Genomic DNA, 16,460 nt, shown 5'->3' on the forward strand with positions numbered 1-16,460 from the left:
CTAAAATTCCATTCACTTCCTCAACTTTTTTATTTATTTTCTGCTTAGACTGATCGATTTTGGAGAGAAGAAAATGAACATCCCCTACTATAATAGTACTGCTATCCATCTTCACCTGTACTTCATTTATTTTTTAAATTTAGATGTTGTAGATGCATCTGCTGTAGCCCTATTTTGGGACTGGGAATTAAACTGACATTTTCCAATCCAGTGGCCACTTTTGAGGTTTCCAAATTTGCTTGCACATTGAGTGCAGCAATTATGACTTTGTTTCAGTTTTTATACATGCAAAAATAACATTTAAAATATTTTCAAAAAAAAAAACATGTGAGTTTCAAATTCTTTCCTTCCATCTTCTCTTTATTCTGGGATTGTAATGTGAAACTGAGTAGGGGCAATACAAGATGGCCCTGTGCCCAATGGCAGCAAAGTATTCCTTATCATCTCCTTCTGACCAGTTGTCTGACCCCTTCACTGTCAGTGAGCTGGGAGCTCTTCAAAGTGCCGCTGCTGCCTTGCTGAGGAGTGGCCTTCACCACACTGGTCTCCAGGCCCAATCACCATCACTTTTGTTGTGGCCTCCTGAGTTGTGCTGGGCTGGATAATTGTCTGATTCTGAGTTTTTGTTGGGTCTTCCCCTACAGAATTGGATTCAAGCCATCATTTAAAGTTGTTTTGAGGAGGATTTGGGAGAGTTCAGGTGAATTTCTGCTCTTACTGAGCTATCATGGTTCCAACTCCTTTTTCAAAGTCATACATTTAACCTTTACTTAATGACATTATAAATTTCTGCAGATAGGAAATTGTCTTCTTGAAGGCTTTGCAAGTTCTTCAGGAAAGAATACATTTTCACCCCATTTGCTTTGGCTGATCTGGCCACAGGAAAGTCTATTTAGATTTACCGAGACACAAATCATCTCCTGTATAGGAGTCCCAGGAGGTCACTTTAACCTTCCAAAGGCCCAGATTGTATGTGAACATCAGCCCAGAAGCCTCTTATGTGACTGCTTGCTCCTTTTGATTCCTCTGCCAGGCTGGTGGAGGAGCAAGCATGGGAGGCTGGTGAGACAGAAATGGCAGGGCCCCTTAGCTGCTAGGATCAGCTGCTTTTTTACGCAATGGTTCTGCTCTCCCCTCAAGTCCATCAGGGGAATCCCTTCCTCGTCATCATGATTGTTGGGTCACAAAAAACAGTGAATGAGAAGTTTCTTGATTGTCATAGGCAATAGCCTGAATATAGGCGAATTCATACATATAGGTGGCCTACAGGACACCACAAAATTTCCCTAAATTACCCAGTTTTTATACCTTTGATCAAACACCTATGATTTCTTCCCTTCACAAAATAATTTCAGCCAACTGACATAATATGAAGTGAGCCAATTTCCTAATTCTGCAGATTCTGTTCTTCTATTATAGACCTCTTCCTTCACTCAGTCCTACAGTTTATGAGCCTATTTCCTTTTTTGGTTTGGCAACCTGGTGGGGTAACATGATTTATTTCCTCTTATTTCACCATTCTGTTGTAATCAGACACAAAATTTAAGCTTCAGCAGTGACCTACATGTTCCAGAGAAAGGCACGTCCCCATGGAGAACATTGATAAGGTTTTGTCCTAGTAAGTATTGAGAAAGGAAATTATAATTTTCATATTAATCGATATGAGATAGGTAATGAATATACTAATAATGTAATCTGTTCAAGAGCTGGCTCTCTGGCTTGTCACTCAGCTCACAATGAAGCCTGAACTGATTAATCAAAACTCTGACAAGGGTCACAATCACTGGACCTAAAACAAAGTGAATGAAAGATTGTGGAACCTGTTCCCCTCAGAGAACTCTGGTTCTCTCCTTTAGGGGAGGTGGTCACAACCCCGAAAGACATGACTCCAGAACTGTTGTGTTGTGGGACTTGTGGCTTTCTCCTGGGAAACCATTAAGACTGTTTGTAATCCACCTTCCCCTCTCCTTCACTAGTTGTGACTCAAGTATAAAAGCTATGCCTTTACTTCAGCTAAGGGAACATTCCTCATGCCAACATTGATTAGTTAAACAACTTGATTATTGACACTGCTGTTTCTAGGCCTGCTTTGTGTGGCTCCAAGCATTCTTAGGTTAGAGACTGGTTCAGTAAAAATCCTGTTAACAGGATCCTCTGATGGAGGGATAAGAAACAATTCCTGGCTGAAGACCTTCGCAGTGAAGCCACAAATGTCTTGTATGCAGAATTTTCTGCTGTCTACAAAGCTCTATATTCCACTTGCATGCCTTCCCAATCATGTCACTGACTTTTGCCAGAAAGCTTTACCACATAGACTGCATTTTCCCCAGTGTAGATTCTCTAATATTTAACTAGACTGGAGCTGGTTGTAAACGGCTTTTCACACTGATTACATTCACAAGGTTTGTCCAAAGTGTAGATTCTCTGATGTTTAGCAAGACAAATCCTCTGTGTAAAAGCCTTTTCACATTGATTACATTCATAACATTTCTCTCCAGTGTGGATATTTTGATGTTCAGCAAGTTTACATCTATGTGCAAAAGCTTTTCCACACATTACATTCACAAGGTTTTTCTCCAGTGTGGATTTTCTGATGTGTTCTAAGGTTGGCCTTCTTTGTAAAAGCTTCACCACACTAATTACATTCAAATGGCTTCTCCCCAGTGTGCATTCTCTGATGTTCGGCAAAACTTGAACTACTTCTGAAAGCCTTTCCACACTGATTACATTCATAAGTTTTCTCTCCACTGTGGATTCTCTGATGTCTGGCAAGAGTGGATCTGTCTCTAAAAGCCTTTCCACACCCATTACATTCATAAGTTTTATCTCCATTGTGTATTCTCTGATGTCTGGCAAGTGTGGATCTGTCTCTAAAAGCCTTTCCACACTGATTACATTCATAAGGTTTCTCTCCAGTGTGGATTTTCTGATGTGCTCTAAGGTTGGCCTTCTTTGTAAAAGCTTTACCACACTGATTACATTCAAATGGCTTCTCACCAGTGTGGATTCTCTGATGCTCAGCAAGACTGGAGCTGCGTCCGAAAGCCTTTCCACACTGATTACATTCAAATGGCTTCTCCCCAGTGTGGATTCTCTGATGTTCAACAAGACTTGAGCTGTCTCTGAAAGCCTTTCCACAATGATTACATTCATATGGCTTCTCCCCAGTGTGGATTCTCTGATGTTTAGCAAGAAATATCCTCTGTGTAAAAGCCTTTCCACATTGATTACATTCATAAGGTTTCTCTCCACTGTGGCTTCTCTGATGTTTGGTAAGATAGGACCTCTGAGTGAAAGCCTTTCCACACAGATTGCATTCATAAGGTTTCTCTCCAGTGTGACCACTTTGATGTACAGCAAGATTGGCCCTGTGTATAAAAGCCTTTCCACACAGATTACATTCATAAGGTTTTTCTCCAGTGTGGCTCCTCTGATGTAATCTAAGACTGGCATTCAGTGTAAAAGCCTTTCCACACTGATTACATTCATAAGGTTTCTCTCCAGTGTGGCTTCTCTGATGTAATCTAAGACTGGCATTCAGTGTAAAAGCCTTTCCACACCGATTACATTCATAAGGTTTTTCTCCAGTGTGGATTCTCTGATGTATAGCAAGACTAATCCTCCATGTGAAAGCCTTTCCACATTGATTGCATTCATAAGGTTTCTCTCCAGTGTGGCTTCTCTGATGTTGGGCAAGAGTGGACCTGTCTCTAAAAGCCTTTCCACACTGATTACATCATAAGGTTTCTCCCCAGTGTGGATTCTCTGATGTTTAGCAAGACTAATCCTCCGTGTGAAAGCCTTTCCACATTGATTACAATCATAAGGTTTCTCTCCAGTGTGGCTTCTCTGATGTATGGTAAGATGGGACCCCTGAGTAAAAGCCTTTCCACACTGATTACATTTATAAGGTTTCTCTCCAGTATGGCTTCTCTGATGTACTCTAAGGCTGGCCCTCTTTGTAAAAGCTTTGCCACACTGATTACATTCATAAGGTTTCTCTCCAGTGTGGCTTCTCTGATGTAATCTAAGACTGGCATTCAGTGTAAAAGCCTTTCCACACTGATTACATTCATAAGGTTTCTCCCCAGTGTGGATTCTCTGATGTTTAGCAAGACTAATCCTCCGTGTGAAAGCCTTTCCACATTGATTACAATCATAAGGTTTCTCTCCAGTGTGGCTTCTCTGATGTATGGTAAGATGGGACCCCTGAGTAAAAGCCTTTCCACACTGATTACATTTATAAGGTTTCTCTCCAGTATGGCTTCTCTGATGTACTCTAAGGCTGGCCCTCTTTGTAAAAGCTTTGCCACACTGATTACATTCATAAGGTTTCTCTCCAGTGTGGATTCTCTGATGTTGGGCAAGAGTGGACCTGTCTCTAAAAGCCTTTCCACACTGATTACATTCATAAGGTTTCTCCCCAGTGTGGATTCTCTGATGTTTAGCAAGACTAATCCTCCGTGTGAAAGCCTTTCCACATTGATTACAATCATAAGGTTTCTCTCCAGTGTGGCTTCTCTGATGTATGGTAAGATGGGACCCCTGAGTAAAAGCCTTTCCACACTGATTACATTTATAAGGTTTCTCTCCAGTATGGCTTCTCTGATGTACTCTAAGGCTGGCCCTCTTTGTAAAAGCTTTGCCACACTGATTACATTCATAAGGTTTCTCTCCAGTGTGGATTCTCTGATGTTGGGCAAGAGTGGACCTGTCTCTAAAAGCCTTTCCACATTTATTATATTCATTATATTTTTCTCCAGTGTGGAATCTCTTGTGCTTAACAAGATTGGAATTGCCTCTGAAGGCCTTTCCACACTCATCACATTCATAAATTTTCTCTTCTTTGTCCATTCTCTGATGTTCGTTGAGATGAGTCCTCTGTGTAAAAGCCTTTCCGCACTGATTACATTCATAAGATTTCTCTCCAGTTCGGATTCTCTGATTAAGAGCACAGATTCCTCTATAAGTGAAGTCACAGGGACCATCACCTATGAATCTTTGCTCCTGAGTTTCTTCCACAGGAAGACTTAGGTCTGCAGGAGTCTTCTTCACTTGAAATCTGATCTCTCCTTTTGAAAGAAAGAAGCAATAAACATATTTGAGACATGAAATCAAACCTGTGACTTACAATGCTCTCTCCACAGTACTAGAAAGGTTGCTTCTACTCTATCTTCCATTTTCATTTTCATTGTTTGCCTTTAAATCCTTTCTTCACAGATATTATGCCTTTTAGGGCACATATGGTAAATATTAATATTATTTAATAATCTTTCATATTTATAAGTATAATGTAAAGTCCCTAGTAACAACTTTCAATCTTTCTTTTTTCTGTAGCAGTATTTGAGGTCACATGAAGAATACCAGTACCATGTTGTTGTTGTTGTATTGTTTTTTTTGTACTTACCTAATACATAAAAAATTTTGTTCTGGCCTATTAATTTTTTGGGGCAAGGTAATCACGGTCAAGGGACTTGTCTGGGGTCAATGCCTCTAGATGGATTTGAACTCAGAACGTCTTGATTACAGGGCTACTCTATCAACTGCACTACCTAGCTACCCCTCAGCCTATTTATTTTGACAGTAATTACTTTTTTTTTCAAAAAAAGATTGAGTCTAACTGCCTCTGTTCACGAAAATAAAAATGAAATCTTTGTAACAATGATTGCACATGTAGAATCTACATCAGGTTGATCACCACCTCAGGGAGGGGACAGGGGAAGAACTGAAAGAATTTGGAATTTTAAATTTAAACAAATGTTTAGAAATTGTTTTAATATCCAATAGTGGAAAATAAAATATTATAAAATAAAATTGTTTGCACTAAAAAAACCCATCCTCATAACAGACACAAGGTTAAAATGCACAGCATTTCCAACATCTGAAAATATGTGTCTCATACACAAATTTGGATCTATCATCCTTTTGTAAGGAAGTATACAGCAGGCTTCACTATTAGTCTTCTTGAAGCTCTTTCCCATTTAGGATTTCACAAACCCCTTCCAGGTTTTAGCCAGTGGTCCAAAAGATTGCAACTGAAAATTTGTCATTGGCACCTTAAGCAGTAAACAATCGCCCACCTTTGTGGCTAAGATATTTATCCTCTGGGACAACAAGCATGTGCATACTTCAACCATAATAGGACTTTTCTGCAGTGATTCCAAAACATTACGGCCAAGCATATAATTCTTTGGGGGTTCATGCAGTGAGAACATGACACTCTGACTGCTTCTGACTACATACAACACATTCTTTCTATTTCTCAACTGGACATCAAATTGTTTCCAAATTCCCAGGGAGGTGGGATGTTCATTTGCAAATGATCACAGACCCTCACTGGCTGGCTCCCACTACAGCAGAGTAGTTCTCTCGTACCTGGGTTACCTTGTAATCACATCTCATCAAAGCTGTAATTACCACATCAAGAAATTACTTGGGTTGGCATTATTCCAGCAGAGATAATAAGGCTCTTTGGACCCACGAGTGCTATGCATGCATAGCAGTGGCCACAATGGAACTATCCTGGACCCCCCACAACCATTCTACAAAAACCAACCTTAAAGTGCCCCCTTGTTACAGTGTTAAGCTTGTTTTCTGATTTGAACCTTTATTATTCACCTTCCTGTCAGCTTCTCAAAGGAACTGGTTGGTAACACAGATTAGTCATTCACTAGAGTTCCAATGAAAGTGTAGAAGGTTTTCCATTGGTAGGAAAAAGAAAGTTATGTCTGAAGTTTGAAAAAAATCTGTGCAATTGACCTTCAAGTACATTTATCATTTAATACACTACTTGTCAAGAACAATTAGAAAAATAAATATTTTAAAGAGTAACCACCAATCATTTTATGGACTGGTTAGAGATCTTAAAAAATGAATTTCCATCATTTGGGATTGCATTGCTGAGAAAAGTTAAGTCATTCAGAATTCTTCATCAAACAATATTGCTGTTGCTATGTACAATGTTCTTCTGGTTCTGTTCACTTCACTATGCATCAGTTCATGTAAGTTTTTCCAGGTTTTTCTGATATCATCCTGCTTGTCATTTCTTATAGCACAAGAATATTGAATTACAATCATATGCCACAGCCTGTTTAGCCATTCCCCAATTGATGAGCATCCCCTCAATTTCTAATTCTTTTCCCCACAAAAGAGGTACTATATTTATTTTTGTGCAAATAGGTCCTTGTCCCAGCTCTTTTGTGTGTCTTTGGAACATAGACCCCGGAATCGTATTGTTGGACCAAAGAGCATACAAAATTTCATAGCCCTTTGAGCAGAATTCCAAATTGCTGTCCGTAATGTTTGGATCACTTCCCAACTCCAGCAACAGTGTATCAGTATTCCAGCTTTTCCACATCCCTTCCAACATCCAACCTTTCCCCTTTCTGTGATATCAGCCACTCTGATCAGTGTGAGGCAGTGCCTCAGTGTTGTTTTCATTTGCCTTTCTCTGATCGATGCAGATTTAGATTATTTTTTCATATGACTGTAGATGCTGCTATTGTTTTTATCACTATGATTTTGATTTAGACTATTTCTCCCCCATTCTGTTCTCCTTCTCAGACTGTTGTTATGCTCACTCCTTGTATTCTCTCATTTCCCTATTGAACTAAATGTATTTCTATTCAAAAACGGTCTCCTTTCAAGTAGTCCATTTAAAAGTGAGGTTTACTTTCTGTTCCTTCTTCTCCAACTCTCTTCATGTTTTTACTAAACTAGGACATCCCTGAAAGCAGAGACTTTCTTTTGCCTTTCTTTGTACCTTCATAGCTTAGCAAAGTGCCTAAAACACAAGGTGCTTAATTGGTCTTTACTGATTGCTTGATTCTGCCCAGGGTTGACAGCAGGCCCAGCCTATGCCTCTATCCCTGCATTCTGGTCTCTCTCCTAGCTGTCACATGCATATTCTCACTTCCATCAGGGTTCTTTCTCTATCTTGAACCCACTCGCCTCTAAGTAGACACAATGGTCAGGTTCTAACCCTGGTGGAACCTGACGAGACCAAACATGGAAGATCACAGAGGCTTCTTTCTAGGCTCCTGAAGGGTCTCATACCAGGGGACACCTTCAAGTACCTACTTCCCAGCTCCCTAAAAGGAAGTGGTCATCACCTACATGAACCTGCTCAATGATTCTCCAAGAATGGGACAGAGACTGAGCTATAAAGATCAGGAAAGGAGTTAGGGCTGATGACTTCTGCAAAGTTACTCTTGGATTGCTTTCAAGTAAGGCAGCAGCCTTCACTCCTACTCATGCTGCTGGATGAGAGGGAGAAAACCAGGAAACCAGGCTGCCTCGGTCCACCACAAATGGAGGCTCCACAATCTCAGCAGGCCCATCATCATGGCAAGGCAATCCTTTCACATCTCCCTATATGACTCCCCAAGCCAGTCACAACAGAAGCTTTTCCAAATCTTTTCATTCATCCCCAACCCTCCTCTATGGCTTGTTCTCTTCCCTCCACCCTACAGATCCATACCTTCCTGCCTAAAAACTTGGCCTCTTATTTCACTGAAAAAGCTGGACATTCATCAAGAGCGATCTCATTGTCCTGATCTCACATTAATCAGATGCCTTTTTTACTTTTTTTGCCTCAGTATCAGAAAAAAAAATACCATTCTTTGCTTGCTAAAGTAAATCACTTTGTGTGTGCTAATAATCCCATTCTCTCTCTGGCCTACCTTGGTACATTTTTCCCTTAGTATCTGCATTTTCCCACCAATTTTTCCTCTCTCCCACACTAAGGACTCCTGTCCTGTTGTCACAAATAAAACCATTTCTCTCAAAACACACACAATGAATCCTGCAACCCCATAATATACTGTCCAACATCTTTTCTCCATTTCATGGCCAAATAGCTAGAGACGGTCATTTACAACTGGTTTCTCCAACTCTTTTCCTTTGCTCTCTTTGAAACTTTCTGCAGTGTGGCTCCGAACTTTATTGTTCTACTGAAACTTATTTCTCCACAATTAGTAACAATCCTCACGCTGCCAAATTCCATCGACATTTCTTGATCCTCATGCTTCTTGATTTCTCTGTAGGTTTTGGCACTGTCAGTCACCCCTTTTTCTTGATACTCTCCTCTCAAAGCTTTAGTCACACTTTAGTGACACATGCAAAAAGAAACCCATTCTCTTTCCCCCAAGCCTCCCATCTGTCTCCATTGCTAATGGTATCCAAGGCATCCTCAACAGTCCAGGCTCAGAGATGCAGTGTCATGTACTCCTCACACTCCTGACCCCATATTCACTCTGGAGCAAACTCCTGGGACTCCACTTGTGTGACATCTCTCCCATACAGCTCCTTCCCTCCCAACACTGTCACTGCCTTGGTTCAGGCCCCAATCACCTCACACCTGAGGAATTTCAGAATGCCCTGGTTGGTCTGGCTGCCTCATCTCCCCCCAGTCCAGTCATACTCAACCAAGTTGTCAAGTCCATCTTCCCAAAGTTCTCACTTGACCATGTCACCACCAAATCAGCAATCTACAATGACTCTCCAACAATAGGATCCAATGTAAAGTCTTTCCTAAGGTTGCTCAAGCACTTCATCACCTTCCCCTCTCCTACTCTTCCAGTCTTCTTTCACCCCATCTCCCCCCATATATGGTATAATCCAGGGGTATGAACAGGACCCTCCACCTCCTCACTCCCTGAGTTTTTCTCACTATCCCTTTTTCCTAGAACACTCATCCTGGCTTCCCTGAAGCTCCAGCCAGAGTCCACATTCCACAATAAGCCTTTCCCAGGCTTGCCCAGTTAGGGCCTTCCCTCTCTTGCCCAGCTCCAATTTAACCTGTCCATATTGACTTTCTACACAGTTGTTGGATTGTTCACCAGACTTTGAAATCCAGGAGGGCTTTGGAGGCCCCTTGACCCTTCATGACTCCAGGGCTAAGGAAAGTGCCTGGTATGCAGCAAGATCTTAATGAATGTTTGTGGGTTTGAAGATGGTCTAAGAAAGAGCTCATATTGGACAGCCTAACCACTTTGGGCACTTTCAGGAGATTTCATTCCCCAAATTCCAAATAGCAACTTTTTAAAAGATGATTGATTTATGTCTGGAAGGGAGCTGAAAGGCCATGGAGTCTAACCCTTTCATTTTACAGATGGGGAAACGGAGGCCCCATGGTTCAGTGACTCACCCAGAAAGCCCCTGCTAATAAAAAATGAGAATAAAAGAATGCCCAGGTAGGCCTTCCTGCCCCCAAATCTAGTACTTCCTTCACCACAACACATAGCAACCTCTCATAATCACAGCTCTCAAAGACCTGCTTTCACCTCACTCACCTGGACAGAGGCTCCTCAGGCCTCCTTGCTCCAGCATCCATGGTGCTTCCCTTTGCTCAAAATAAGAGATCACGTCTTCTCTGGGAACTGGAAGCCCTGGGCATGGGGAGTCAGGTAGGGATGAGCATGGAGAGAAACTTGTCATTTACTTTTCTTTAGGAAAAGGTGTGTGGATACAGAGTTGCTCCATTTTGAGGATCACTCCATTGCGGTCACACATAGGAGTCTGTACTGACCCATTAATGCTTGTAATGCAAGTATCCCAAAGTAGGATGTGTTATACAACCTATACTGAGAAGAGCCAAACCGTCTGCCCTGATCCTGTTATGCTCCATTCTAGAAACTCCTAGACTCAAAACAAGGTAAAAGGGTAGTTGTGTCAGATCAGCCTCAAGCCCCAGACACAGGGACCTTGAGGAATCAGCCTTAGCCCAGTTCACCTGCGTGGCTCCTCACTCCCTGACCCCTATATAACCCTTGTGTACTGTTCATTCCAAGGTGTTTGCGTCCTGGGGGAAAGTCTCCTGCTGGCAAACTCAATGTAGTTAGTCCAAATTCTATTCCTCAGTCGATCTCTGTTATTCTTGGCATTCACAGGGGCATACAAGCAAGGACCCCATGGTGATTCCCAGGAATCCTCAAGGGGAGTTTCCATAGCATTCATTTTGGGGAATTCTGGGAGAGGTGGAGGAGAAAATCATGGAACCAATTTGGAGTCAGAGAATTTATCTTGCGCACCTTCTTCAGAGAAGGATGGACTCATAGCATAGTTTCCATTGTCTAGAAATCAGAGGCACCTGGTAGTGCAGTGGACAGAGCCCCGGGCCTGGGGTCAGGAACACCAGGCTTTAAATACAGCCTCAGACACTTAGTAGCTGTGTACCCCTGCGCAAGTCACTTAACCTCTGTTTGCCTCAGTTTCTCATGGGTCAAGTGGGCATAACAATATTATCTAACCTGGAAGGTTATTATGAGGATGAAGTGACATAATATTGTAAAGAAAGCCCTTGTTCCAGCACATGGCAAACAGCAGGTGAATGTAAATGTTTGTTCCCTTCCCTACCTTTCCCCCCATCTGTGCTGGAAGTTTAGGGAAACATGAAGGAAGATCAAGGACAAACCTGCTACACCTGCCACAAGTGAGAGCTAGGAGCTACCAATGTATGCTTGTTAAAAAGAAGAATATTCCAAATATTAGGCCCATCCCAAAGAGGAAGGGGCTGCAAGAAAGAGCTACCTGAGCAGTTTTCAGAGATTTGGCTGCAAAATTCATGTCCAGGTAGAGGTCAGACCAAATAACCCCTGAGATTACTTCCAGGTCTGAGATTCTTCCACATTGACTGGAGCATTGACCTGAAGCTGCCTAGAATTGGTAAGAGACAGCATCACGAGCAACAAAGGGACCCTCAGCTTCCTATCACACAACCCAAAGACTCTCTATAGGAAAACCAGGTAGCATGAGGAGCCTGTCTCTTGGACACAGGAGACATACACTTTTCTCTATTAATTCATAGATGCTCCAAAGCCTGCAATAAATGAAGACATTCCCTTTGATTGCAGTCGCAGAGTTACCACGGGATGTGTCTTACCCAAGGAGAGCAGGTTATGGCCATTTTCCAGCATGACCTCCTTGTACAGCTGCTTCTGAGGATGGTCCAAGAGGCCCCACTCCTCCTGGGTGAAGTTCACAGCCACATCCTTAAAGGTCACTGTCACCTAAATCATCACAATTCAGAGGACATAGAGCTGAAAGACACTTCGAGTTAAACATTCCAATCCTCATTAACTTATAGGAGGAAATTTCAGTCACCCCTTGAAACCACAGTCAGTAAGAACCCAATGGAATTTGGGGATGATTCATATTCAAATTTGAGAAAGTATCATAAGTTGTAATAAAGCTGAAAAATGTCTTATTATGGAATGTGTCTCACTGTGGAATCAGGGAGGAAGTGTGTGTTCTATCTGTGAGGCAGGTTCATCTATGGAGGAAGAAGAGAGAGGGTGATGTGAAATTTCTTCCTTATCAGAACTGATGTGATATAGTGTAAAGGAAAGACCATGAGAAGCTGGCAGGTACACTGCATTCTGGGGGAAAATACAAACATTTAATAATCACTGAAAAGAAAATAAAAGATAAATAAAAGATCTAGTTTGCTTCCTGGATGGCTGAAATAAACTCTTCTCTACATGAAAACATGAAGAGCATTCTAGAAAGATAGTCATCTGAATCTGCACTGCACTGAGTGGTATGAGAGCGTTCCCAGCAAGTGAAGGAGCCTTATCTGTTATTATACTGAGGACTTGAGGTCACTGGCTATGTGTCATAGCCAAAACAGCTTAGGCCTTTGCTTTAGGAATGCTTTCATTTGTCTGTAACACATATTCCTTAATTACAAAATTAATTACTTAGTATACGGGCAAGGTAGGTGGCAGGGTGGATAGAGCACGGGGCTTGGTACTGGGAAGAGTCATGTATATGAGTCCAAATATGGCCTCAAAAACTCACTAGCTGTGTGGCCCTAGGCAAGTCACAACCTTATTTACCCAACTTTCCTCACCTGTGAAATGAAATGGAGAAGGAACTGACAAACCACTCCAGTATCTTTGCCAAGAAAAGCCCTAGTGGGTCTACTAAGTGTTGAATGTGAAGGAAATGACTGAACAAAAACAATGATGGGGGGTGAGGGGTTCCTTTACTGTTTAAAAAAAAAAGCAATGTTTCATTAGCTTGGGTTTTGAGCTAATTCTTCAGAAAAGTTTCCTTATGAGAAATAAATGATCTAAACACTCCCCTACAACTCTAGAAACTTGGGTGAAGTGAGCGAAGTTCAAAGTGTTTATTCCTTTTATACATATTTATTTATTTTTAAAAGCTGTTTACTCTAGAAGTACGCCAAAGACAAACATATACCAGCATCCCCCAAAAAAGGCAGGCACACTGCACCACAAGCACATTCCGAGTTTCAAGCTTACACCTCCCAGGGCACATGGATAATTCAAAGCTGCTGCATGAATGCAAATTCTCTTCTCCTTACCCAGAGTCCCGTGGACATTCCCCTGGGATATAGCTCTTGGTTGGGTTTCAGGGGTTAGAGTTCTGTGTGCTCCCAAAGATGCCATTTCTCAATGTATCTAGCTCTTGGCTCCCAATTGTAGAACCAAATAAAATGATCCCCCCTAAAGCCTTGAGGAACATGGGGAGGAAAAAGGCTGTATCCCATGAAGAATAAGTCATTAGAAAAAAAAATCCCCTTCTTTTGCTCTCAACCCCACCCTCACTGAAAATGAACTGAAAAACCAAACCCCTGTTTTCAACATGTGTAATCATGTGTAACCCAATTTCATATTGGCCACATGCAAAAGTTTCATTTTGGACTGAGTCCTTCACTTATATCAGAAGGGGAGGCAGGTGGCATGTTAGATTAGTACTCTGGAATAGTGGCAGATCATGACACACATCAAGATTCCCAGGTCTTTCAAGGTAAGCTTTACAGCATTGTCTCTATAAAAACTTATCCTTGTTCCATTCCTTCTGCTATGCATCAGTTTGTACACATCTTCCCAGACTTCTCTAAAACCAGCCTTTCATCACTTCTTAAAACTAACATTCCTCCCTCACATTTCTGTATCATCGCTGACTTCACTGTTTACTTAAAGCCAGTCTCTGTGCCCTCCTGGAGGAGTGTCTGGGCTGAGCTTGTGTTCTCCTGGGTCTTCCTGCTCTCCTGCTGATATTGAATGCTGCCTCACTCCAGGATCTCAAGGACAGCTCAGCCTGGGGACCTGCAAGCTTTCAGTGCTCCTCAAGTGGTCTGATCTGTGGCAAAGTTGACCACAATGGGATCCTAGTTCTGCAGGATCCTGATCTGGTTTTCAGCCTTCTTGACTCTATAATAGTTAAAAGTCTTTGTGCTAAAGAGTTCTTTCATCGCCTCTCTAACTTCTTGTACTTTGCTTCTAGTTTCTCTGAATATGCCTCCAACTCCAACAATATGCCTGCTCCAGAGCTGCTACTTGCTCCTCAATTAGAGTGATCTGATCCAGGTAAGGCTAAAGGGCAGCACATTTCTGGTTTGAGTCCTTTAGCTTTCTACTTAGGTTTACTGCAGTAGCTTTCATTTCTGGATATTTCAAGCTAGTCAGTTTGCTCTTATTTTCCAGAAGTTTAGTCTTCACTGGTAGCTGTCAGGTATGTGGCCATTTTGGAGAACATGTCCTGGCACAGCCCCATAATGCCCACCTCGGCAGGCTCCATGGCCTCCTTGGCCATCTCTAGGCCACAGCATCGTCTAGGCCAGGGAAGGGAAGAAAGAGGAAGGATGGAGGGAAGGGCGTGGATGGGGAAGGAAGGGCCTTTATGTAGTCTCCTATCCAGTGAACCTGGGCTCCTGGCTGTTCCCTCAACAAGACCCTCCATCTCTCAGCTCCACACATTTTCAGTGGCCACACCCATTTTACTGGACAGCCCTACTGTCACACTCTTCCTCCTCATCTCTGCTTCCTGCCTCCCCTAATGTTACTTTTGTTGCTCAGTCATGTCCACCTCTTCATGATTTTGGAGTTTACTTCTCAAAGATACTACATGGTTGGCCATTGCCTTCTCCAGCTCATTTTACACAGGAGGAAACTGAGGCAAACAGGGTGAAGTGAGTTGCCCAGGGTCACACAGCTTGTAAGAGTCTGAGGCCTCATTTGAACTCAGGTTTCCTGACTCCAGGCCTGCCAGTCTATCCACTGCACCACCTAGCTGCCCTACTGGCTGCACTGGCTGCCTCAGGTCCCAACTTCAGTCTCATCAATGGAAGCTTCTCCCAACCCCTCTCAATTCTAGTGCTTTCTCTCTTTTAATTAGTTCCTATTTGGCACAGTTCCCCAATAGGCTGTGAGGGCCTTGAGAAACTGTATTGTCTCTTGCCTCTCTGTGTGTCCCAAGCACTTGATGAATGTTGATCAATTATCTTAGTGCCAGATTTCTTCCAGGAACTTTTCATCTTCCTCCTGTGCCAAGAGCACTAGTGCAGGGGTCAAGAATATTGACCTTGGGGATGACCTAGGCTCACATCAACCCTCAGACACTCATAGCTATGGGACGCTGGGCAAATCCCTTAACATCTGGGTCAGTTTTCTCCACTTATGTAAAGTGAGGATAATGTCTCTAGGCATGGCAGGGTCGAGATGGCACAGTGAGGAAGCAATGCAGTAAACTCCTCTCCACAAAATGTTAAGAGAACTGGACAATGTACCAGACCAAATCCTGAGGGGGAAAACCATAAAAACCAGTGAGACCTTCATCCAGCTTGGCACAGTGGGAAAAGGAGAGTTCCCTGGATACTTGGAACAAGTCTAGTGAGGAAGACACTGCACAAGGGGCATTCCTGCAGTGAAATCCTGAGCAACAGGAAAAGAACATTCAGACCCACTTCATGGACCCGCAACAGGATGGCTGCCACTGGCAGCTCTCTCACCCTCTACCAGGCCCAGCTCACATAACCAGGGTCAAGGGAATCTGTGTGAGGTGGAAAAACAAGGATAGGAATCCCAAAATAAAGAGAAACTTACAATTCTGAGCCAGCCAGCAGGGCTTAGTAGTTGGCCAATAGGCACAGAGCCTGGCAGCATTCCACTCTTGCAGAGACTCAAACCCAGGCCAGAAACTTGGAGAGCTCAGAGCAGGAGGGCAACAATCTGACTTTGTTCTGGATCACACAACTTTGCGAACACTGAGAACTCATAGGCCTCTATCCTGCCCCTGACTTCCTGCAATAAGACAACTGTCAGGACCCCAAGGAAGCAGCCACAAGAGCAGCCCAGACATTCCCTCCAAGGTGATGCACAGGAAGTAGGCTGAAAGAATGACCCAACAAAAGAAGAACCTCACCATAATGAATGCTTTTGGTGACAGACGAACTGGAGACACAGATGCAGAAGAGTGACTCACATCTGTAAGCACTGCCTCAGAAAAACACAGCTTGATCACAAACTCAACCAGAATTTCTGGAAGCATTGAAGCAAGAGTGAAACATGTTTATAAGTAGAATGAGAGAGTTGGAGGGGAAATAAATGGAAAAGAAATGAGTGGTGAGGAAGAAAGTATCAAGGAGTTAACAGATTGGTACAAGTGGTACCAAACCTTGGCTAAGCAATAACCTCTCTAAAACTTTGAATACA

At 42.6% G+C, this 16,460-nt stretch overlaps 1 pseudogene; it reads right to left on the reverse strand.

Moving 5' to 3' along the window:
• Window positions 1–339: 339 nt before the first annotated feature.
• Window positions 340–15,933, reverse strand: LOC118835697 (annotated as a pseudogene).
• Window positions 15,934–16,460: the final 527 nt, after the last annotated feature.

The sequence above is a fragment of the Trichosurus vulpecula genome, chromosome 2 (genome assembly GCF_011100635.1).
Source record: "Trichosurus vulpecula isolate mTriVul1 chromosome 2, mTriVul1.pri, whole genome shotgun sequence".
Lineage (NCBI taxonomy): Eukaryota > Metazoa > Chordata > Mammalia > Diprotodontia > Phalangeridae > Trichosurus > Trichosurus vulpecula.